The 24,334-nt window shown below is 57.1% G+C and overlaps 1 long non-coding RNA gene across 1 annotated transcript in view; it reads left to right on the forward strand.

Moving 5' to 3' along the window:
* Positions 1–23,960, forward strand: part of LOC147226720 (uncharacterized) — a 31,219-nt gene extending 7,259 nt beyond the window's left edge. The window contains exon 2 of the long non-coding RNA XR_015107207.1: positions 23,470–23,960. This is a non-coding gene — a long non-coding RNA (uncharacterized LOC147226720). The remainder of the gene's footprint in view (positions 1–23,469) is intronic.
* Positions 23,961–24,334: the final 374 nt, after the last annotated feature.

Genomic DNA, 24,334 nt, shown 5'->3' on the forward strand with positions numbered 1-24,334 from the left:
GTGTGTGTGTGTGTGTGTGTGTGTGTGTTAATTCATGACAGGACGTATTTAAATCTATGGCCCGACACAGGCGCTGACCTGTGTCTGTGTGTGTGTGTGTGTGTGTGTGTGTGTGTATCGCAAGGGGGAGGCTCGGCATCTGCAAAGCGTCTTTTATTATTCCATCCAAATGTGCTTATGAGGCCTGTATTGCTGTGATTTGGCGTCGGGGGGCCGGCGGTGCACGTTTATCATCCTGCGATGGCTTATTCCCGGGACCAGGATCTCGGTTGTTGTTGTTGTTGTTTTTTTTTTTTTTTTCTTTTCCTTTTCTTTTCTTGCCGCATTCATATGGAAATGCGCGGCGGAGGCGGGACGGAGGCTCACGTCAACTTGATCCGCTCATGAATGGCCGCCCAGTGTTTGCGCTGACCCCGAAAGGCACGGCCCCCCGGCCTCTGCCCTCGGACCGCCGGGCCCACAGCGGGGCCCGATCGCAGCCGAGCCTCGCACACACACACACACACACACGCGCACACACACACACACACACACACACACACGCACGCAGTAAAAATGAAACAGCAGATGCTGATAATTGCACTTGCACAATTACACACACTCGAGCACTTAAAACACTCTCCCTCTCCGTCCCTGTTGTCTAACACACACACACACACACTCACACTCACACACACACGGCTCGGCTTGGCTAAGTCCAAGGGAAACGGCGTTCTCCCCCCCCCCCCCTTCTCAAATGCTCCTTTATTTGATTAACCCTCGCCGTCCTCCTTCACCCGCTCCAACGGTGAGCGGACATGTTTTCTCCGGTTTCAGTTTTATTTCTTGGTTACCGAGAGCCGCGTTCGCTCCGTATTTAATCAAACAATCGAGTGTTTTGTTCGAATCAAAATCACAAAGAATTTATTTTTATTTCCTCGCCGTCACGGACATTTTTGTGTGACATTTAAATTTGAAAGAGAACACAGCGATTCCCTTGAAAGGGGTGTGAGGGGGTGGGGTGGCGGCGGTGTGTGAAGGATATTCAAACTGTGCGATCCCGGAAGCGGCGGCGTCCAGGCTGGGATAGGATGACTCGCTTCCCCCGCGCTCCCGCAGAACGGCGATTGTGTGTTCGGAGTCCCGTCTGATGAGCGCAGAGCGTCCGGCTACAAAGGGCCTCCCAGACGCCCGGCTGTGTTTGGATCCAGCAGCAGGGATCCATCGCCGCACATTTGCCTCGGCGGATATTCTGGTTTTGTCCGACGGGATTAGCGCTCGCCGCCCGTCCGAGCCCCTGCCGACGGACACACACACACACACACACACACTCACACGCACACACACACATAAGTTCTGGGGCTCCTTCTTTGTTGGGGTCCATCTCGCCTCCCCACGCTCAGACTCACAATTCATGAAAGAAAATGTAGAAATGAACTGGCTCGATAAAACAAATTATTATTATCATTATTATTATATTATCATTATTATTATCATTACTTTGTTAGGATTATTATTATTATTGGTATTGTCAGCGTCATTTTTATTGAGAGTGGTAGTAGTTGTATTTATGTTTATCATTTTGACCACCACCTTTATTGTTATCGCTATTATTATTATTGTTTTCATTAGCAGTTTAATTATTATCATTGGCATTATTGTTTTCATTGTTTTTGGAAATGTCTCCCATTGTGGGACAATTAAAGCGAATTCTATGCCATTCTATTCTATTACTATTCCAATTATTATATTATAATTATTATCATTAATACATTACCATGTTTAATAATAGTAGTATTATTACTTTCATTATTAGTGTCATTGTTATTTTAAATGTCCTTATTCCAGGATGATTAAGGCACATTCTATTCTATTCAACAACTGTTATAATTAGTAACACCATGATTATAATTATATCTTATTTAATTATGATAATAATAATAATTATTATTACTATAATTTCTGAAATTATTATTATTATTGTTGTTGTTGTTATCATCACTATCATTATCATGTTATTTCTAACATGATGTGCTAAATTCTGTCTCCAACAGCTGCTCAATCTATCATTTCCTGCAAAGAATGAATAAAGCATTTATCTACTCAGGTATTATTATCATTATTGTAATAATTAACGATAATAGTGATGGCGAGATTTTCCGCCATACGTTTATTTCCAGTAATTCCAAATAATTGTTTACATATTTCAGGCTTTAATTCAGGAAAGAAACGTTTCACTGATCTACAATTAAAAGTAGGTTTTCTGCAGATGAACTCATGTGGATCTTATTGTCAACGCTATTTGCTTCTTGTGGTTTGGAGGACCGGAGGAGTGTGCCGTCCCTCCAAGTGTCGGCCTATAAAATGAGCAGCGTGTGTGTGTGTGCGTGTGTGTGTGTGTGTGTGTGTGTGTGTGTGTGGGTGTGTTTTGTCTCCCCATTAGCACCTATTGAAAAGACAAAGGGTTGGAGGAGCAGACAGTGGTCTTGTTAACACACGGGCATTAGTGAGGTGGTGTGTGTGTGTGTGTGTGTGTGTGTGTGTGTGTGTGTGTGTGTGTCTGCGAGGGAGGGGTCTCCTCGGCTCTGCTGTTATGACGGGAGTCTCTCACAGACGACACACACCACTCTAACACAACAAGTGTCCGGCTCCTGAATGGGGAGGATTTGTTGCTCCACACCTAATTAAACAGTGCTTTGAGTAATGGTTATGGCGAGGGGGAGGTGGGGGGTGTATGGTGTGTGTTTGTGTGTGTGTGTGTGTGTGTGTGTGTGTGTGTGTGTGTGTGACTCACCTTCTGAAGCTCGCTGTTTGAATTTGGCGACGGCGCCGAGACGCTGCCCTCGCCCTGACCGCCAGGGTGCAGATCGGTGCTGAGGGGGTGCAGCCGTCTCCGGGTCTGACCCGCAGGGGGGTTTTGGGGGTCTTGGGGGTCCTGGGGGCCCCTGGGGGTCCTGGGGGGGCAGCAGATCCTCATGGACCTTCTGATTAAAAACTAAATCTGTGTTCCGGACCCACCTTTCATTCTTTTTGGAGAGAAAACCAGATCTGCGTCTCGGTTTTTTTCATTTGGGGGAATCGATTCTTTATTTAGAGGCTCTCCGTCTGCGAGGCCCCTGGCCTCTCCGAGGGCCGTCGCCCCGGCAACCCCGGAGAATTTCATTACGGCTGAATTTCCGGGGAGTTTTTTCGGAGGGGAACGTGCAGGCCGGGGTTACGGGACCCTCTGGAGGTGCAGGATCCTGCAGATCTGGGCGGGATCCCTTTGGATCAGCAGGCTGCCACTGGACCTCTGGTTCTCTCTCTCTCTCTCACACACACACACACACACACCACACACACACACACACACAGGATTAGATTTTTTATGTATTTATTAAAAACCAAAATTCCTTTTTTTCTTTTTTAAAATAATAATAATAATAAAAAATAAAATCACAATGCTCTTTTTTTACATGCAATTATGGACTGGGAGGAATCATGTGTAACCCGAGAGCTGTGTGTGTGTGTCTGTGTGTGTGTGTGTGTGTGTGTGAGGCTGAGGAGGCTTGTGGAAAATCTGCTCGGTGTGTCTTATTTGTTATTTTTGAATAGATTTGTGTCTGAGTTGTCGTTTGTCGGCCCGAGGCTGGCTGACGGAGCGACGGCTGCGGGTCGCAGGTCGCCGTGGAGACGCCTCCCCCCCCCCCCCCTCCCCTCCCGTTCCCCAGCCGTTGGAATTTAAAAAAAATAAAATTAAAGCGGCCCCGAAGTGACGGCGTTTTCGCCCTTCGGCCGCTGCGTCCGTCAGCCCGTGTGAAGCCGGGGCTCGTGCGAGGCTGTAACACGAGCCGGGAGGGCCGAGCGTGTCTTTGTGGTGGATTTGATCGCCCCCCCCCCCCCCCAAACCCGACCCCCTCAGACCCCCTCAGACCCCCTCAGACCCCCTCCTGCCCCCCAACCCGACCCCGAACCCCCACATCACCCCTCCTCCCCCCCCGACCACGCTGCCATTGTTCCGCTGCGAATCGGCCATCTCTCCCTTTCTGTTGATACGTCCAACCTTTTTCAATTTCCATAACAAAGGGCTGAATAATGTTGATTCCAAGACACACACACACACACACACACACACACACACACACACACACACACACCATACACACACCATACACACACACACAACATAACAGGAGGTGATGTTCATTAAAACGAGGCCTGATCTTGACAGCTGTGATTTGAGGCAGGTAGGAAGGAGGGAAGGTCACACACCTTCGGGAGAGCTTTCCAAAACTTCTTCCAGGGCCAGGGAGGAGGAGGAGGAGGAGGAGGAGGAGGAGGAGGTCCTCCTGGTCCAGGGTATCTTCTCCCTCAGCCGCCAGCGCTGTCCATGCTGACTTGACCTCACCACACTTCCAAATATAATAAAATCCAGCGGCATTTAATCGAATTCAAAGTGAGAGAATTCAAAGTGAGATTTAGTAAAGCATGATCTGCACACACACACACACACACACACACACACACACACACACACCACACACACACACACCGGGCCTGCGCATTGAATGCAGCACTCAGAGGATATAAACAGAGGAGGTGATCCCTTAGAGATGTTTCCCTCTTGGTCTTCAGGCCTCCTGATTGACAGCTCCATGCCCCGCCCCCTCCCCACCCGTCACACACCTTTTATTTATTTTAATTTTTTTCATTCATTTTGTTAAAACCCACATGACACTGTGTCGCCTTAGTCTCTGCCGCTGTCGCCAAATCACCTCCTCCTCCTCGTTGTTGTTGCTGTTGTTGTTGTTGTTGTTGTTGTTGTTGTTGTTGTTGCGTCCTGCTGCGCCGCGCCTCCTCCGGCGTGCCGGCGTCCCTCAGCCTCCAAACACCAGCCTGCCGTGTCTCCATTTCACCCTCTTCCTCCAGAGGTTTTGTTTATCAGTATGATTTGATCTTCGAATTTCAAATCCGAAAGCCTGGGGTTGTTTGGTCAGAACTGAGCCGGCCAGGAGGGGGGGGGGGGGGGGGGGGCTTGTTGTGTTTTCTGTTTAATTCCACCTGAGTGGGTTCTTGCTAAAGGCCCTGCCGGTCCAGGACCGGGTCCAGGACCGGGGTCGGGGACCGGTTGCGGCGTTGGGGTTTTGCGCTCGGCGTGGGAGCGTCCCGATTGTTGTGCGAACACAATGCCTCTGCCTTCTTACTTCACTGCTTCCTTTGCTTTCCTTCCTCTGCCTTTGAATTTGCTCATTTTCTGCCCCCCGCGACCCCCCGGCCCCCCGCGACCCCCGGCCCCCCGCATGGCAACTTGTCACTCGGCGCTCCGAGGAGCCCCCCCTCTCCTCGCATTATTCCCCCGCATTGGTTTCTCCTGGCCGTCCTCCGGCGTGGCCCCGGCCGGGGATTCGCCGTGATATTGGTTCCCTTCGCTGTGGAACGATTATATTTATGGTTGGCGCGGCGGGTCGGAGACGCCTCCCGGGTCGGACGCGTCCGCGGCCTCTTCCTCCTCCTCCTCCTCCTCCCTCCTCCTCCTCCTCCTCCTTCGGACGCCGACCCTCCCTCTGTTTAAACCCCCGTCAGCTTGTAAACACGGGATCCCAATCATCTTTAGCTCCTTTATCTTATCGGCACCTGTTTGGTTTGAAATGTAACAATCGGGGACACAATTATCCCTGAAATCCACGTGAATTTTATGTGTTTATTTTTTTTTGGCGAAGCAATGATTTAGAAAATCAATTTTATTTCAATTTTTTTTAATTGCCCCATTTTAAAAATCCCATTTGCGAGGAGCAGAATTGTTTTTTTCTTTAGCTCCATCGCAACGTCCAAAACCGCCGTGTTGTTGTCCTTTAAATTAAAAAAGAAATGTCTGGAGATGTTAAATTGCTAAAAATGGGACGCTAATTGCAGCCCTAATTTAAATAACCACTTAAATGAAATAACCCGGCCGCATCCGCGCGTAAATAAGTACGGCAGAAATGTAATAATGAGAGCGGGTATTGTTTGGAGCGCCGGGCCCGCAGAGCCGACCCGAGGGGGCGGCGGCGGCGGCGGCGGCGGCGGCGGCGGCGGCGGCGGCGGCAGGGGGGAGAAAAATGCTTGCTAAGCTATCCGTTTCACACGCGCGGGGACAGGAGGTTCGATATTCATTCGATCGATGAATGAAAAGGCACAATGGCAAAACCGTACGGGTTCCTTTTCAAACCGCCGTCTCCAATGTCCCCCCACCACCCCACCCCACCCCCGCCCGCCCCTCGCCCCCCCAGCCCCGCCGCCGCCGCCGCCGCCGCCGCCGCCGCCGCCGCCGCCCGCCGCCGCCCCTCCGCAGCCCGCAGTCGCTGCCTGGGCGGCCGGCGTGGCAGGCGGAGAGAGAAAGAGAGAGAGGAGAGCAAGGGTTACATCAAGGCTGTTCCCTGGACCGTGCAAACACGTCTAGACCGGTGACCCGCTCAATGGCTGCTTTGAGGAGCAGGGCGAGGAGAAAGGCGGCCGCAGCCTCTTTTCACCGCCGCCGCGGCTCACAGCCCCCGCGGCCGACAGGAGGTAAGGAGGGCCGGGAGGGCAGGCATCTGCTTCCATGGTTACGGGCCGGGTATGGGGGCGCCTACAATTGAGGAAGCTCCGTTCTCATGCTCCCGCAGAGGCGGTGTCACGCGTTTGGAGGAAAAAAAAAAAAAGAAAAAGGCCGACGATCGCCGACGATTCAAAGTGAGATTTTTTTTTTTTTTTTTTGTGTTTGTTTGTTTTTATTCTCCCCGCCGGGGCGCGGAGATGTTCCCCTAAACTCGCCGGCTCCTGGAAGGGGGGGGGGGGGGGGGGGGGGCTCTCCGGGAGCCGCTTTGTGCAGAAGCAGTATTGTTGGGTGGAAGTCAGTCGGGGGCGCCGATGATTTATCCCCGCCGGGGGCAAAGGTCAAGGTTTACGTGGCGGGGCGCTTTGTTGGGATTGGGCGGCGTGGCCCCCCCGGCAGGAGCCCCCGCTCACACACTCTGCTCTTATTCTATTTTAGTATTTTTATTTATCCTCCGCCCGAGCGTCTCGGGCCGCCACCGAGCCAGGGGACGGTTCATGTGTGTGTGTGTGTGTGTGTGTGTGTGTGTGTGTGTGTGTGTGTGTGTGTGTGCGCGCATTGGCTCGATCTGGCACTTTGGTTTTTGTTTTGTTTTTTTTTTTTCCTTCCACGGAGAAGGGGTGTGTTGGAACGTTGAATTCGCCGGTGCAGCTGACGCCCCCCCCACGCCCCCTCTACATACACACACACATATACACACACACACACACACTCCTCACACACTCCTCACACACTCCAAACGCCGCGGACAGATGGCCGGCCCTCGGGAAGGCTCAGGGCTCAGGATTTGCTCCCGGACCGTGGGAAAGTCTCCGGCTGACTTCACCTGCTCGGGAGCCGACGGGCCCGGATTAAACCGCCGTGAAAGGAACCCGGGCCGAGAGGCGGCGCCGATGGCGGGGCGCCGGGGGGGCGGGGGGATTTTTGGGGCGCGATTTTTAATTTTTTTTAATTTCGAAATGTGGTTAGATTCATAAGGAGACCCTGAACCCGGACCCTCTGGGCGCCGCGCACAACCACACACACTCATTCACAGAAACAGAGTTTAATTTGGGTAGGAGTCAAGGGCTCTCCAGCTGAGGAGGGTGTGTGTGTGTGTGTGTGTGTGTGTGTGTGTGTGTGTGTGTGTGTGTGTGGTGAGTTAATCAGAGACCCTTCAGGTGGATGACACAGAGCTTCAGGTCCCGGGTTCTTTCACTCCTTCATCCCTTCGCTTGTTTCATTTTCGTCTTTGTTAGCTTGACACACACACACACACACACACACACACACACACATGCACACAAACACAAAAAAAACGTGTGCTTGTGTGACACTGGCCCGCGTACCACGGTTGTGTGTGTGAATATGTGAGTGTGTGTGTGTGTGTGTGTTAGTGAGCAGACGGCCACTAATTGGGTTACTGGAGCTCCCTCGCCATTTGCCAGAGTGTGTATAAATACACACTCGGAGACGTTTGGCGCTCCGGCCGTCCCGACCCGTCCACATTTCCCTTTATTTCTGCATCCATAATTCGCCGTCGCTCGCCGCCGCCGCTCCAGAGGCGCCGCGCCATTAATCATGGCGGGACAGCGCTTTTTCCTCGTGAACTCCTGCAACATCTACCGCACCTTCTCCCTCACAATCCCCGACATGACTCTTTGGGCTGAGTCTGTGTGTGTGTGTGTGTGTGTGTGTGTGTGTGTTATGGCAGGTTGAGAGGGCGTCCAGAGGGCAACATACACAAGTAGCATAGCATCTGTGCTAAAAGCCCCAGTAGCTGTCACATCTCCAAGGAGCTGCTACTGCATGAGTTCTGACGGGGAAGGCAACAACTTCACTCCTGTGTGTGTGTGTGTGTGTGTGTGTGTGTGTGTGTGTGTGTGTGTGTTTGTTTGGGGATGGGGGGGGTCTATGGCAATGCTCTCTAACCCCTTTAAGATCATTATTCCACACAAAACGCCCCCCCGGGGTGTGTGACACATTTCTGAATGGGCTCTTCCGCGGGATTTAACGGGTTAACAGCAGACAAAGGGAGTCGGGACCATGTAGCCCAGCAGGGGAGACCCCAGTGGAAACACCAGGCCGCTGTATAATCCACACACACACACACACACACACACACACACACACACCCGTCCCGTCCCGCTCGCTCCGCCCGCCATCACGTCTGACTGACGTGTGCTCGGCGGGGCCGCGGTGCTCCGGGGTGAGAGGTGCCACATGTTTTCAACTGGAGCGCATCTCTGCAGAATACACACACACACACACACACACACACACACACACACACACACACACACACACACACACTCACACTCTACTCCAGGCCATGATATTTCACGCTCTTGTGCAATCTGGCTTAGGAAAAAAAAAAGCTAATTAAAGGCTTTTTTTCCCCCCTAAATGGATGAACGTGGAGGTTATTGTCTTCCACCAGCTGCATGTGATTCCACGGCTGCTTTGTTAGCTTCATTAGCATGCAGAGGCCGACGAGGCCGACGGGGCCGACGGGGCCGCCGGGGCCCCCGAGCCCGGGGGGCCACGGGCCACCTTCACACTGCTAGAGGCAGACAGTGCACTTGATTATGTGCGAGAATCCGGGGAATCCAACCCCCCCACCTTTGCCGGGGAATATTAGCTCCGCCTGTCTGGGGGGTCGGGATGGATCCACGTCACGTCCAGCGCTTGGATTCTACTGAGAACCGAGGGATCCTTTTTTAATTGCCTTTTATTTAGATCCCGACGTTTGGATTGTGATGAGTAACTCTCTGCGTCTGTTATTTCCACTTTAAATCATAATGTGCTGATTCATATGTAATGTAATTACGTTATGGGATGGTGTTGTGTGAGCCACGTGCACGTTAAAGATTCGGTGCACGTGCCTCGCCGCGTTCCCACGGCGTCCGGGAAGTCGGTGAGGAGCCGTGATGTTTTGGTGTGAAGGCGGCGCCGGTGTCACCTGCCGTTCCCGTCGGACGACCTTCAGACGCTCCGCGCTCAGAGGACGACATCTTTCATTTGACCTATAATTCAACGGGAGTTCCGTGTGTGTGTGTGTGTGTGTGTGTGTGTGTGTGTGTGTGTGTGTGTGCTTTACGTACTACCCCTCCGTCTGAAAAACAATCCAGCAGCATCTCCTCAAGTGCCAGCTGTCAGAAGGTATTTGAGATCTGAACATGAGGTGGACTCCACCCAGACCTCTGGGCCTGTGGGTCCGGGACCTTCTGGGGTTCCCTCATGTTCCTTCCTCGCCGTTTTTCCTACGGAGAAACACGGAGGGAGGACCTCCGGCATTCCCGCTCGCCGATTGGCTGCCGGTGAGTGGCACGCAGCCAATGGGGGCGCGGCGGAGGCCCGGCGTTGGTCTGGTGCTAGGCAGCGCCGCGGACAGACAGAGGCAGCGCTAACGTCCTAAACGGGTTCCTCCAGCATCCTTCGGCCGCTCCTTCCTCCTCCTGATCTGCTCCGGTGCGGCGGGGGGAACATAACCGGATTAGCGTCCGCCTCGACACATTTGCATTTCATTTGCATTCCCGCTTCCCGCCGCCGCTGCGGCCCGTCCGGGGTCGTCCCGGCGCACCTGTCCAGGAATCCCGGCAGCTCCTTCCCTTTCCCGGCGAATCCCGGCAGGTCAGACGCAGAGGAGGAGCTGAGATCTTCACAGATGTTTGTCAAATCTCCACGTCGGTTTGCGACCCTTTTATCGCTCTGATTGTGGAGTCGCGTCGTGTTGACGTGAGAGAAACTACAGGCGCCGCTCATTAAAACCGCCGGGATTAAACCACCACCTTTTTGTTCCTTCTTCTTCTTCTTCTTCTTCTTCTTCTTCTTCCTTCTTCTTCTTCTTCTTCTTCTGCTGCGGCAGCGACTCAAGGCGGCGTCGCATTAATGGAGATAAAAGCTCAGGATCAAAAGCAACAGTCCCTCCTGAACCTGAACCCCGCTGAGAGTAACACACTAACAGGCCGGCGTTTCTTCTCATTTTGTCCCTCAAACCGAGCACAAACATTTCGTGCATCTTCTGGAGGTTCGTCCGTGGAGCTGTGAGCTGCGCAAGCGTGATGTTCTGGAGCGTCTGGACGTCCGTCTGCAAGGGGGACGTCACCTGAAGACCTGAAGGGCTTTACTAGGATCCCGGTCTTTGCCACAGAGGACAGTCTGGGGGCGTCTCCTTCCCCTGCACCTCCATTATTGTGGTTGGAATCGCAGCTCCAGCCATTAGCATTGTCACACACACACACACACACACACTCACACACACACACACATCAGATCTATCCATTATATGCACAACCAGGCTGAGAGGATTGTCTGATTTCTTAAACACCCCGTCTGGCTTGCCGTGCCCCCCCCCCCCCCCCCCCCCCCCCCCCCCAGCCCAAGGGAAAGCCCCCCCCTGCCCCCCCCATTCTCATTTGACCTTTGACCCCTGGCCTCCTGCCTCTCAGGATATGAGATGGGCCGTTCCAGCCGCCGCCGGGCCTCCCTGGTGTCCAGCTGAGTATTTGCTGGCGGCTGAAACGGCTGAGGAGGTTTTCTGCCCTCAGTAGATCCCCTGGTTTCGGGGACGAACCCCAAAGTCTTACGTTTCCTCCAAATAAGAAAGAAACCGTGACTCCGTCTTAAGTGAACCTCATTTCCTGACTTGAGGTTGGATCGGTGGTCTTCTGCAGGTCTTCCACCTCCTTAGGTCCTGCCCGTGTTTGGGTTGGTCCTGGAGCCGCACCACGAGGCCGTCCCACATGGAAGGATGGAGGTCTTCATAGATGTTGGCTGCCGTTGCTTATTCCGCTCCTTCTTCCTCCTCTATCTCCACACCAGAAGAGGAGGCCTCGCCTCACCTTCCGCTCCTCCCTCAAAGATCCCACCTTGGACATCCAGCAGCTCCACGGCTTCCACCACAAGTCCATTGACCCGAACTACCGCTCGGTATTTCCGAGCTCCTGGACTTCCGTCCCCGGGTTCCCGGGTTCCTCGGCCTGGTTCCTCGCTCAGCGCTCACCCGAGGATCCGCGGGATCAATGTGACAAATGTATTCACGCCGCGTTCGACAGGAATATCGGTCCGCTGATTTTATTAGCCAATATCCCTCCTTAGCGGGACGTCGCTTATTGGCATGTTTTTCTGACGGCCGTGAGAGCGGCTCGCGGCCGCCGTCCACTCGTCCCTCGGCGCAGAGCGTCTGCTTTTAGCGAGAAACAAAGTTTTCTTCCAATCATCCTCCTCCGCGCCCGTCGCCGGGCCACGAGGTTGTCGGGCCGCGCCGCTCGTAGCGCCGCCGTCTCCAGACGTCCGAGGATCCACGGTCTTCGCGGCTGGGATGAACCGAGGTGCTTCCGGGAGGATGTCGGAAGCGTCGGGTGTCTGAGAGTCCCGGCGTGAGTGTGCGTCATTACTTGCTGCAAACACGCTTAGCAATCGGGAAGGAATCCAAAGCCGTCATGGCGGGCGGATGTTCCCCGGCGTCCGCCTGAGGGGCGGCGTGGACGCAGACTTTTGCAGCTCCACGCCGTGCTCTGGCGTTCCCGTTCCGGTCGTGTCTTCTGATGCGGCCGGCACGCCGCGGACGGGTCCTGCTCCCGATCCCAGCGCGGCGGACCTTTCAATCCGCTGCGCCGGTGTGTCATTACTTTGTCGCCCGTTCGACCCTTTTGTGTTTTTCCCGTCAAAAAAATAAATTCCCTGGCGTCGGAGCCGAAGTCTTGAGCAGCCGGCGCGGCCGCCCAGTTGACTTTGGACGCGGCGGCGCATTCCTGCTCGACGCCACATTAGCCCCTTCTCTGGTCTCCTCGGGGTGCTGGGCCGCCTGCCAGCTGGAGGTTGCCATGACTCCTAACACCACTCTTTGCACCGCCCTCCCCCTCCCAAGAAGGTGCCAGATTTCAGGGCTGGTGGTGCTGGGGGGGGCGGGGGGGAGGGAGGGGGGGGGGGTAATGTTTTGATTAAGACAAAAGATGTCTTCACAGTGTCAGCAGAATACTGCATTTGAACACCGCCGCCGCCGCCGCGCTCTGCTAGCAAATAATGTGATCTTTCCTTCTCCAGGCTTGTAACGCTGCCAGGTGTGGGGGGTTAAATAGCCATGCCAGCCTCCCCCCCTCCCCCCCTTCCCCCGCCTCCGCCCCTGTTTGTTGCTGAGAAAATGGCGGCCGAAGCCGGCGCCGCTGCCAGCCGAGCCGAGGAGGTTCTCCCTCCGTCTCCTCGCCGTGGCAGGAAAAAAGAAAAGCGAGGGCTTTAACGCTCGCCGCTCGCCGCTTATCTTCACCGCTCGCTTCCTCCTGGACGGAGGGGAGAAAATGAAATGAGATTCAGGGTGAATGTCGGGTGAACTCCATTTCCTCCCTTGGACTTTGCTGCCTGGCGCCGCCGTCGCCATCAGGAATATCCCGCCGCCAAGGTCTTTCTGGCACGGCCGCGGTTAACGGGAGCCGGCCGACGCACGCCTCATTACACTGGCATCTCCCTCCGCCACCTCGCGCTCCGGGCCGGGCTCGGCTAACCTCTCAGACCGGGGCGGGTCCGCGGGGCCTCGGCCAATCCCGGACCGGGATTCTTACCCCGAGCGACGCCTCCGAACCCAGACGCCGCGACGTGACGTCCTGTCGCGTCCCTCCCGGTCGCCGGCCTCCGCCCCTCTCTCCGGATCCGGCGGCGTTCCTGCCCGGAGAAGCGGCAGCGTTTTCAAACCGCTCTCTTTCCTGTTTCCAGGGAAATGGGAGAAAATGACCCCCGGCCAGCGACCGCCGCCCCCCCCCCTCCCCCCCCCCCTCCAGGACGCGTCCACGAAGGGTAAGTCCAGCCACGTTCCTCCGAGGAGCCCTTAGAGGAACTGTTTTTTCCCTCTTTTCGGATTGGCGGACCGGGTCTCCCACGACGCGGTTCAGGACGGGGTTCCAAAAAGTGTCTGTCACGACCCCTTCGGCGTTTTGGCCTTAACCATTTGGCACAAACCCGTAGATCCGATCTTGTGGCACATCTGACAGCACAAGCTCGCCTCTGTGGGTCTCTGTCACTGTGGTGTGAACGTCGCCCCGAAACCCCCTGCTGCTTCTCAACACGGAGGCGAGGTGTGTGTCCGTGTGTGTGTGTGTGTGTGTGTGTGTGTGCGTGTGTGTGTGTGGAGTTGAAGATGTGTGCATCCGGGTTGAGGTAGTAGGTTGTATGGTTTAGAATTATACCCTGGGAGTTAACTGTACAACCTTCTAGCTTTCCTTGGAGCACACGTATGACATCAGCCTGTGTGTGAGGAGCGCTGACCTCCTGCTTCTCCACCACACGTCTCCTGCGGTCTGATGCTCCTCAGATCGTGCACACCGTGCACACCGTGCACACCGTGCACACCACCGGCCATCCCACACTCCCCCTCGGCCTCCAATATGGGCCTTTGTGATTGGAGGAATCACTGCAGCTTCGGAATGAGTGTGTGTGTGTGTGTGTGTGTGTGTGTGTGTGTGATCTTGTAACCTGTCTCACACATTCATGACTTGACTTTTTAAGCTGGAGTCTCACACACCCACACACACACACACACACACACACACACACACACGTCTGCCCATGTCCCCAGTGTGAGCCATTTGGACATGCTAGTAGCGTCATGCAAACACGAATGCGAAACATGATCGTCATGGTAACGGCCCCTGACCGACCGCATGCACAAAATGAAGGACCGACTTCTGTGAACGGCCAGATCTTCAGATCTTCAGATCCCCGAATGCTCCGGCAGACCCTGAGGACATGTGGGCCGTCCCTCGGTGGGAAAAGCTAGATGTGATCGCTTCCCCGCCGTCCTCCGAGATGATGAAGAGGTCGTAGGTCATCTGTTTACCGTGTCCTCCTCCTCCTCATGGATGCCAGGGAGATGTTCTCCACGCAACATGTCATCTGACGTCACACACCATGCAGATCCTCATGCCGCACTGTTCCTCCATCGTCTTCTCTGAGAGGAAGAGCAGCTTCTCTTGGCCCAGTGTGTGTGTGTGTGTGTGTGTGTGTGTGTGTGAGGGAACGTCATGGATTGAATACAATGGGGCTCAGATGGTGGGAGAAGGTTTGGGACCCACTCCTCACACTCTGCAGGTCAGGGGCGCAGCGGCCACAATGCCAGCTCTGCTGTTTGCCATTTAATGTCATTTACAAAAATAAGTGTGTGTGTGTGTGTGTGTGTGTGTGTGTGTGTGTCTATATGTGTGTGTGTGGTTGGGTGTATTCATTTAAATTCAAAGGTAATGACCCATCCATGCAGTGGAGGTATTTTAACAGAGAATAATTCCAATTAATCTGCTGTATTTCAGAGAAAGATTTAAAAAAGAGAAAGGCCATAAAATGCGGCTGTAAAACGGACAAATAAAAGCAGAGGCAATAAAAACAGTAAAAGCATAAACATATGAAATATGGAGGTGGAGAAGAGGAGGTGGCCTGGCTTTAGCTTAGCATTAGCCGTCCTGTGGAGCCCCCGGGCAGGAGGTTTGTCTGATTCCTGGAATCATCTCCGGAGCCGTGGCTCCCCGTGCAGATGCTCAGTTGGATTTCTTGGGAAAGGAGTTATTATCAGATCACGGGTGTGTGGAGGGGCTCCGGGGTTAGGGTTAGGGCCCGCTGCTCAGGCCCCCCCGAACCCCTGAACCCCCAAACCCCTGCCCCCCGGCCCCCCGGCCCCGGCACGATGTCATTGTCGTCTAACTGGTTCCTGCCGGGGAACACGAGCCCAGCAAACCCTTGGAAATCCAAGAACTCCTTTTCATCCTCCCTCCATTCTTAGGAAGCACACACACCCACACACACACACACACACACACACACACACACACACACACACACACACAGGGGTTCCACCGTGGAACGCTCGTGCGTTAGTAATTTAAAATATACATTTGGTTTTCCAGCTTGGTCACAGTCGTTCAACTTCAAGTGGGCCGGGTTTATTTTAGAGAGACGTCACACCCGACTCCCACTCCCACTCCCACTCCCACTCCCACTCCCACTCCCACTCCCACTCCCACTCCCACTCCCACCCCCTGCACCCCCAATGGCTCCTCCAGATGTGTGAAGCTCAGGCCGGCGCCGCCTCAGAAAGGCGGCTCTGGGTTTACGGGCCGGTCGAACAAATAAACAGAGGGCGGGATCTCCCGGGCGCCGTCCCAGAACCTCGGCGTGGACCGCAGCCGACGGGACCCGTTTCAGTCATGACTTGTGGGCGGCCTCACACGTGCACTGTAAAACATGTCCATCGTGTTTCACGAGCGCAGCGTCCTGCAGCAGAGGAAGCCTCTGCTGTGCAGGGACGCAGGATGCCATGTATATTTCTTTCTATATGGAGAAAAATGTAATGTATATCTGTATGGGTGGAAAGTAGCACAGCGGTTTATTAGACTTTCTAATGTCCTCCGGTTTTCAAACCTGCACCCAGATCTGTCACAAAGACCAGAAATCAGACGTCGGCCGTCGCCGGCGGCCGATTGGCTCCCCGTCCCCCTGACGTCAGCGCCGAGCCCAGGCCTTAGCAACAAAAGCCCCGCGGTTCCGGTCGGGCCGGCGCTCTCCCTCCCCCGGCCGGCGGAGGCTTTTTTTTTTCGCTCTCCCCCTCCGACAGACGCGACCAGCCGGCGGCCCGACTCCTCCCCCGAGCAAACGCTCCCTTAATGCGGCGAGGGTAAATGGCGAATGAATAATCATAACACAGCGATGGCAGACGGGGGCGTCATCGATCTGTCTGGAGTCACCAGCGCCTCCCCCCCCCCCCCCCCCGCACCTCCGCCCCCGCCTGCCGCATCAGCTGCCCCCCCCATTGATACGCTCTTGCCCCTTGACCCCTGGGACGGATCAATGCCATTGATCGGAGAAGGGCAGGGACAAGGGCGGGATCTGCTGACTGGCCCGACGGCTAGTGTGACAAGACATGATCGTCATTAACGTCCCGCTGGCCGCCGGCTGCCGTCGAGGCGCTGCGCGTCGCATCCCCCCCCCCCCCCCCCCGTCCCTCCTCTCGCCGCCGCCGCCGCCCCTCCTCCCGCTCCTCCATGTTTCCATCCTCTGCTGTTTGCGCCGGCGGAGATAAGTCCATTGTTTGGATACCTATCTGACGCCCGGCTGGCATCCGTGGCACAGATATCTATCTCATGTTCCCCGGCTTCCTTTTCTATAAAGAAAAGTGTCAACGCGCGCTGGCGCCACAAAATCTGAAGAGCGCCGTCCTTTTTCCCGCCGCTTTGAAACGCTCGCTGCCGTTTCAAAGCCGGCCTCTTTGCCGCGTCCTCGCCGCGTCCCGTCCCGCCGCCATCACACACGACTCCCGTGCCCCTTTTTTTTTCTCCGGCGGGCCATTTTCAACACCGAAATGGCTTCTATTTCTAGTCTAGACGGGAGGAGAGGCAGTGTGTGTGTGTGTGTGTGTGTGTGTGTGTGAGTGGGTGATGGGCGGGATGCGGCTGGAGCTCCAGACTCTGCAGTGACACGGCTGTAATGGAGCTGATTGATCACCTCTCTGGCCGCCTGCTGGCCCCCGCCGGCTCAGGCGCAGAGCGACTCCCAACCCCCCCTCCGCCTCTGCGTCACCGCCGCCGCCGCCGCCGCCGCCGAGCCAATCTGCGAGGAGGCCCCTCCCCCGCCTCCCCCGCAGACTTCAACCTGGCCACGGTTTTGACATTGGCTGCAGGATTTACCTCGCCGCGCCTTCGCCGACGGGGAGAAAAAACCCCTTCGCCGCCGCTGTGAGGTCACTTCCTCCGGCTTCCCTCCTCCTCCTCCTCCTCCGGCCGAGGAGAAAGAAAAACGACGAAAGCGTCCGCGAGCAGAATTAAAGCGCACGATCAATCAATGATAACATTTGCGGGCCCCCCCTGCCCCCCCGGCCCCCCCGGCCCCCCCCGGCCCCCCCGGCCCCCCGCCACATCCTGGGGTCGTAACCCTAATCTATCCGGGGCGTGAGGGAGATTAAACTCTGAGATTAGAACGGCCGTCCGCTGGCACCGGGAGGGGGAAGCGGAGAACTAAACCTTCTCACGCAAATATAGATACACGGGCGCACGGCCGTGTTCCTCCGCCGCTTCCTGCGGGGTCGGAGCGCACGGGCGGCGCCGAGGAGCGCAAGGCTGTGTGCTGGCGTGATGGCGGCGTGCTGGGGGGGCAAAGCCGTGGATCTCGCTCTCCAGCACTGGCTCCATATTATCAGGCTCACGCTGGACACATCAGTGTGTGTGTGTGTGTGTGTGTGTGTTGATGAGTGTCTATCCATGTGGCTCGTGTGTGAATCCGTGTTACCAGACAGTTCGACGATCACACAAGCACCCGCTTCCTCGGGCAGCCGGCTCGCTGCAGCATACGTGTGTGTGTGTCTGAGCATGTCCGTGTGCATGTGTGTGTGTGTACGTGTGTGTGTGTGTATGTGTGTGTGTGTGTGTGTGTGTGTATGTGTGGGTGTGCATGTACACCGATGGAAAAGAGAAGAAATTGATCAGCATGGGGAGGAACGTGTTCACCAGAAAAGGCTGTATGGAGGGTGTGTGTGTGTGTGTGTGTGTGTGTGTGTGTGTGTGTGTGTGTGTGAGAGAGAGAGAGGGAGGGAGGGCGAGCCGGAGCGAGGGCTGTCGCTGCAGACTCGTGCTGCAGTAGCTCACTTTGGGCAGGCAGCTGCAGACGGGGAGGCGAGCAGACAGGTACAGACCTGGCGTGATGGGGGGGCGTGATGGGGGGGTGCAGGCGGCGAAGAGGCAGGGCTTCGGGAGAGGAAGGGTCAAATGGGGGAGGGGAGGAGGAGGAGGAGGAGGGGGGAGGCGGTGGTGGCGAGGTGGTAGGATGCGGCGGCGGCGAGCAGCTGGAGGAAGCAAATGTTTTTGCCGTTTCCTTTCCGGCGCCGGAGACGCTCGTGGGGTTGAACCTCTGGGGGGTCGGGGGGGGGGGGGGGAGGGCAACATGGCTGCTGTCCCAGTCTGAAGGGGGGGGGGTGAGATGGACCGGGGGGGTCCCATCTCTCCTGCGTCTGGCAGCAGCTCACCTTCCTCGGCTTCTCCTCCTCAGCTCAAAGAAGGGTAACAAAAGGTGTGTCGGGAGGGGGTGGCGTTAGGTGGCGTGGAGTGGCGTGGAGTGGCGTGGGTACAGGGCGCTCGTTTCCAGGAGCCCACCCGTCGCTCGGCCTTCCCCAGAGAGGAGGCGGCAGTCAGAGGCATCTATGTACATGCTATCCCCGGAGGGGGCGGAGCTAAGGGGCGGGGGGGTCAGGTGTGTGTTTGAGTTCACGGTGAGTGAAGAAATGACACGGGAATCCGCAGAGTTTGTTCATGTTTACGACAGTTTGCTCGTCGGCGTGCCGGATCGTGCGGCCGCGTTGAGCCCGGGGGGGTCCGAGGGGGGTTTCCATGGCGATGGAGCGACGTCCGAGGGCGACCTCGTGGCGGTCCGGGCTTCGGCGCTCCGGAACCGGCCGATCGGAGGCGACGCAGGCGGTGGAGGAAAGTTTCCCGGCTCGTCCTGGAGACCGGACGCTTTGTCTGTTCCCATGATTGGACGTTCGTTCCCGCGTTTCTTATTAATTGATCTTTCGCTTCCGATGAAATCTCCTAACGAGGAGCGGGGGGGCGTCGGGGTTGCCGAGCGTCGCTCCGCACTCATCAGTCAGTGCGAGCGCGCCGGCGGCGGTCAGACGGCTCGGGGGACGCCGTCCTGCAGGCGGCGGCCGCAGACGGACGACCAGCCGGCGCTCTGAGACAAAGAGGCGAGCCGGGGCTGCTCGGACGGGCGGGTTCTTTTTTTCTTGCTTTTGCAGCACAAAGGCTAGTTAGCACAGGTTGCCATGTCTGTGTGTGTGTGTGTGTGTGTGTGTGTGTGTGTGTGTGCAGCTACGAGGATCATCGCCGGCTCAAACAAATTTACTCCTTTGTCTTCCTTTGTCGTCTCCTCCTCCTCCTCCTCCTCCTCCTCCTCCTCCTCTACCGCCGCTGCCGCCGCCGCCGCGTCGCCGCCGCTGCTGCTGCTGCTGCTGCTGCTGCTGCAGAGCATCCTGTGGTTATTCTGTGCTCGGGAGCGTTTGCGAGTGCAAACGCCTCCACCTCTGCGTGGCTGCGGGGGCAGAGCAGCCCGGCCCAGCCCGGCGCCGCCGGCCGAGGAAGGCATCTGCATTGGCGGCGAGGAGGGACAAAAGGAGCGTTTTTCTTTTTGGACGCCGGCTACTTTAAAGTGGCAGCGGATGAGAAAGCATGTGTTTGAGAGAGAGAGGGAGAGAGAGAGAGAGAGAGAGAGAGAGAGAGAGAGAGAGAGAGAGGGATGGAGAGAGAGAGAGAGAGGGGGAGGGAGGAAAGGTGTCTGTGCTCTCAGTGCCCTGCGTCTGACTGCGGCTCCTGGTTTGACTGTCGTACTTCACCTGCTCCCTGAGACCCTAACTTGTGAGCTCTCCTGATACAAAATCACGGGTTAGGCTCTTGGGACGCCGGCGGAGGGCACACTCGACGTCCCGCCCAGCGCTCCGAGGTGGAGCTGGAGGAGAACCCGTTCTCCATCGGGGTTTGCGGGCGAAGCGGTCCAAGGCGGGGGTGGGGGGGGCGTCTCGCCGTTCGCCGCCATTTTTCATCATCTACCGAACGAACGAACGTCCGCCCGTGCCGACGGCTGTTTGTGGGAACACGTCGGGCGCCGCCTCGCCCCGTCTGGATGGCGGCACCAGACGAGGATGTCTGGAGGAGACGACCGGGGCGGACGCCGCCGCCGCCGCCGCCGCCGCCGCCGCCGCTCCCCTCGCAGCGAAGCCCCCTCCGACGTGCTGCCGTGGAGGCTCGTCCCGCCTCGACCCCACCTGTCCCTCCGCTCTCCGCCGTCCCGCCAGGCATCTCACATCTCGCCGTCCCAGAACACCAAGCACCTCATCCTCGCCCCTTGTTTTTAATCGGCACGATTAAAATGACCTGTTGGAGTGAGACTCCATAACCCTGCATTAATCTGGCGGCGCCGACGGCGGCGTCCGGGGAAGATGAAATCATTGAGCCGCCAGTTGTGTCGCTCTGGTCATGTGACGGTTCCTGTGAGGAGCCTCCGCAGACGTCCGGACCGCTTCCAGGTCGGGATCACGTTAAAGCGGACGGCGGAGGCCTCTTCGGGACCGGACAACGGCGGGACCGCCATGGCGACCCGGCCCTACGGGGAACCGGGCGAATCTGAGGCGTGGACCCTCTCGCCGTCGTGACCTGACCCGGTTTCTGAGGTTTCACCCGACCGTCCGCGTCCTGCCGGAGGAATGCGTCTCCAAACCGCCTCCCCCCCCATCCCGCCCTCCTCTGTTTCCCGTTCGGTTCGGTAAACGGCGCCGCCACTCGCTCCGGAGCCCCCGGCAACAGCTGAAGGAGCCACGCCGGATGAATACCAAGCAGCAGTGGCAGGAGCAGCGGCGGCGACGGCGGCGGCGGCGGCGGCGGCTCGGTGCGACAAGTGCCTGAGCGGCGAGACGCGGGGCGGCTGCCCACAAACCAGACAGACGCTTTTATGAAGGTCCGTCTGGCAGCGCCCCCCCGCCGCCCCCGCTGAGCAAACCCCGCCAGCTGTGACAAAGCAGGCTGCGCGGCGAGCTCTGCCAGGGATCCAATAAATATCACCCCGTAAAAGATCGGCGTGGCTCCGGCCCGCGGGAGACGCCGCCTTCGGTCAGAGCCGGGCCGGGTCTCCCCGCGCGGCGCCGCCAAGCGGCTACAAGGCTAATGAAGTCGCTTTCGCTCGTCTGGCCTTTTTTTTGCTTTTCGAGTGTGTTTATTCAGCGCGCCGATGCCGAGGTTAAGTGCGGTTTCCACGACGGCGCTAAATGGATCATAAATGCCTCACGGGCGGCGGCGCCCGACGGGGACGCCCTCGTCTCTCCCCGCAAACACCGATCACTATAATAATAACGGTTTTTGAATAAATTCGCAGAAGACGCTCGTCGGTCATCAGGCAGGTTCGAGAGGAGTGTAGAGGAGTGTGTGGTCCAGGTGGAGAAACGTCCTCCTCCGGTGGATCCACCCGGGCCCTCGGGTCCCCCTGAGGGGGGGCCGTCCGGACCCGGAAGGGGTGCAGATAAACCCGAGTGTGAGCCGGAGATTACGCCGCATTGTTCGGAGGTGGTGGCGTGATGCGCCGCCGCGCCGTCACGCCGCCCCCCCCCCCCCCCCCTCGCCCCCCCGACACATGTAATAAGGGCAGATTAGCGTTTATCTGCGGCGTGTCGGTTTCCGGGGCCGAGGCGAAGAGGCCGGTGTGTTCAGCGGGTTGGAGGACGAGTGTGTGTCTGTGCTCGCGACGCATCGATTGTCAGATTGTGTCTTTGGCGTTCGGCGGGGCCGTTATCGGCCCGGGGGGGCGACGGGGGGGCGACGGGGGGGCGACGGGGGGGCGTCAGGTACGCCTGATAGCAGAGCAAACATGGAGGAGAGGGGCGGGGGGGACGTGTCTGAGTTTCCAGACACTGCGGCAGGAGGCCAGACAGTCACCTGAACACACGCACACACACACACACACACAGCTAATGACACCACATGCAAGCACCTGTGCAGCAACACACACACACACACACACACGTCCCCTGTAGCCCCGCCTCCACAGCGCTGCAGTTTTTTTTTTTTTTTAATTGGATGAAGGCCATGATTACACGTCCGTTAACTTTTTTTGTTTTGGATGAGTGAGTGCGGCGGTGGATGGGGGTGTGTGTGTGTGTGTTGGGGGGGGGGGGGGGGGTCTGCAGAGGACGGGCGAGCGGTGCTGAGACTTGTGGATTTTTCTCGGCGGGCCTGAAGCCACAGGGAGGAGCGTCACGGTCGCAGCCTGACGGGCCGCCGCGCTCACAGCAGCCAAATGGCGTGCTCCCAGTCCTGTGCATGTGTGTGTGTGTGTGTGTGTGTGTGTGTGTGTATGGTACTGTTTAAAGCTTTACAGAATTTGAGGTGGTCCCCCCTCCCTCCCCCAGTCTGGTGTTATCTCCCCTCCTCTGCTCTGATCTGTGATTTACTTTGGAGGCGTTGCCAGGGAAACCTGGTATCTGGCGAGCGGCGTGATGGAGTTATTGAACTGTGACCGTGCGGGATAATCACCCTCTGTCTTGCAGGTCGGCCGTCCGGCGGCCGGGACTTGAATGTGACCTATCGCCGGCCCGGCGTCGTGGCCACGGGCGAAAGCTTTTAACCCCTCGGCCGCCGGACGGCCTCGGAGCACGCCGCGCCCCCCCGCTCTTTCCTTTGTGCTCCGGCGCCGCCGCCGCACTTGTGGAAGCTAATTATTCAAATGAGTTCGGTTCTGATTGGAATCCAACCGGTCCTGCGCCCCTCCCCCGCTCCGGACCTCATCTATCAGGAAGGTCCTCCTTCTGCAGGAGCGGCTCATTCATAACACCTCCGTGTCCGAGTGCGACGGCGGAAGCTCCTCTGCGGGCCGGACGTCCTCCTGCAACCTGCTGCTTCCATCCTGGAGGACGTGAGGGAAGGCGGGTGGGAAGGAAGGCCTTTTCTTTGTGCACGCCGGCCTGCGGAGGAGCCGCCGCGGCCGCCGCCGCCGCCGTGCGGTACGGAGGATATTTGGCCCACGGCCGTCTCCTCCTGCATCTGCATGCTAGCTTAGCGCCGCGCTAAACCTCGCGTTCCCCTCGTCCGCCTGCTCGTGTCGCCGCCCGCGGAGGCGGCGCTCTCCGCGCTGACTGGCGGTCGGCCCCGTGAGTCAGTAAAAGTGTCATGGCGCCGTGACAGACGGCGTGCGCGGGGTAATTAGTCAGTTGGAAGGCGCTCGGCGCCGCCCAGGTGCCGACGAGCTCGGGGGGGGCGGACGACCTTCCTCTCAGCCCCGTCCCACCGCACTCACTTAAAGACGTGATGGATGGTTCCCTCAACGCCCCTCCTCCTGCTCCGGTGTCCTCCCCGTCGGTCCCTGTCCTCTGCACGTCCAACACACACGCACACACACACACACACACACACACACACACACACACTCAACACCCTCTGCTCTCTTTGCAGGGCCGGGACCACCAGCACCACCAGGACGAGGACGAGGAAGGTGGGTGGAGTTGAAGTGAAGAGTGGAAGAAACACTTCCTGCCAGAGGAGAGCACGACAAGTCAACACCTGCCACCTCCCCACACTGTGTGTGTGTGTGTGTGTGTGTGTGTGTGTGTGTGTGTGTGTGTGTGGAGGGGTGGCGTGAGCAGGATAGCAGGTAAGGACAATTAGAGAGGGGGGTTGGAAGGATGGATGCAAAACACCTTCACACACTTTCTCACTCCACACACACACACACACACACACACACACACACACACACACACCAGCCCCCCCGCCTCTTACATAAGAGGTGTGTGTGCAATAAACGCCTGGTCTTATGTTTTACGGTGGGATACGTCTGATTTCCAAACTGTGGCTGCGGACTCGCGCGGGCGACAGGAGACGCCGTGGCCGTCGCCATGGTGACCCCAGTGCTGAAAACATGCCAATAAATATACAAACAAAAATCCCCTCTGAGTGCGTCCTCTCTGTTTGGTTATTTGGAAATAAAATGTTTTATTTCATGCGAGCAAACAGCATGGTGCGGGGCGTCCGGCGGGGCGTCCGGCGGGGCGTCCTCGCCAAACTCCTTCATTGTTTTCACTTGTGAGGTTTCCACCCGCCATGATATGGACCATATTGGTTTTGTTGCCAAAGGCAACAAAGCGAGGTGTATTAGACGAGTGCTTGCTATGTGTGTGTGTGCGTGTGTGTGTGTGTGTGTGTTTGTGAGAATTCGAGGAGATGGAAAGAAAGGGAGGAAAGAGTGTGTTTCTGTGTGTGTCAGTGTGTATGTGTGTGTGTGTGCGAGAGCAGGCAGGAGAAACATCAAGTGCGTGTG

The sequence above is a fragment of the Fistularia commersonii genome, chromosome 15, assembly GCF_037954325.1.
Source record: "Fistularia commersonii isolate RoL2024-O1a breed Wild chromosome 15, RoL_Fcom_v1.0, whole genome shotgun sequence".
Lineage (NCBI taxonomy): Eukaryota > Metazoa > Chordata > Actinopteri > Syngnathiformes > Fistulariidae > Fistularia > Fistularia commersonii.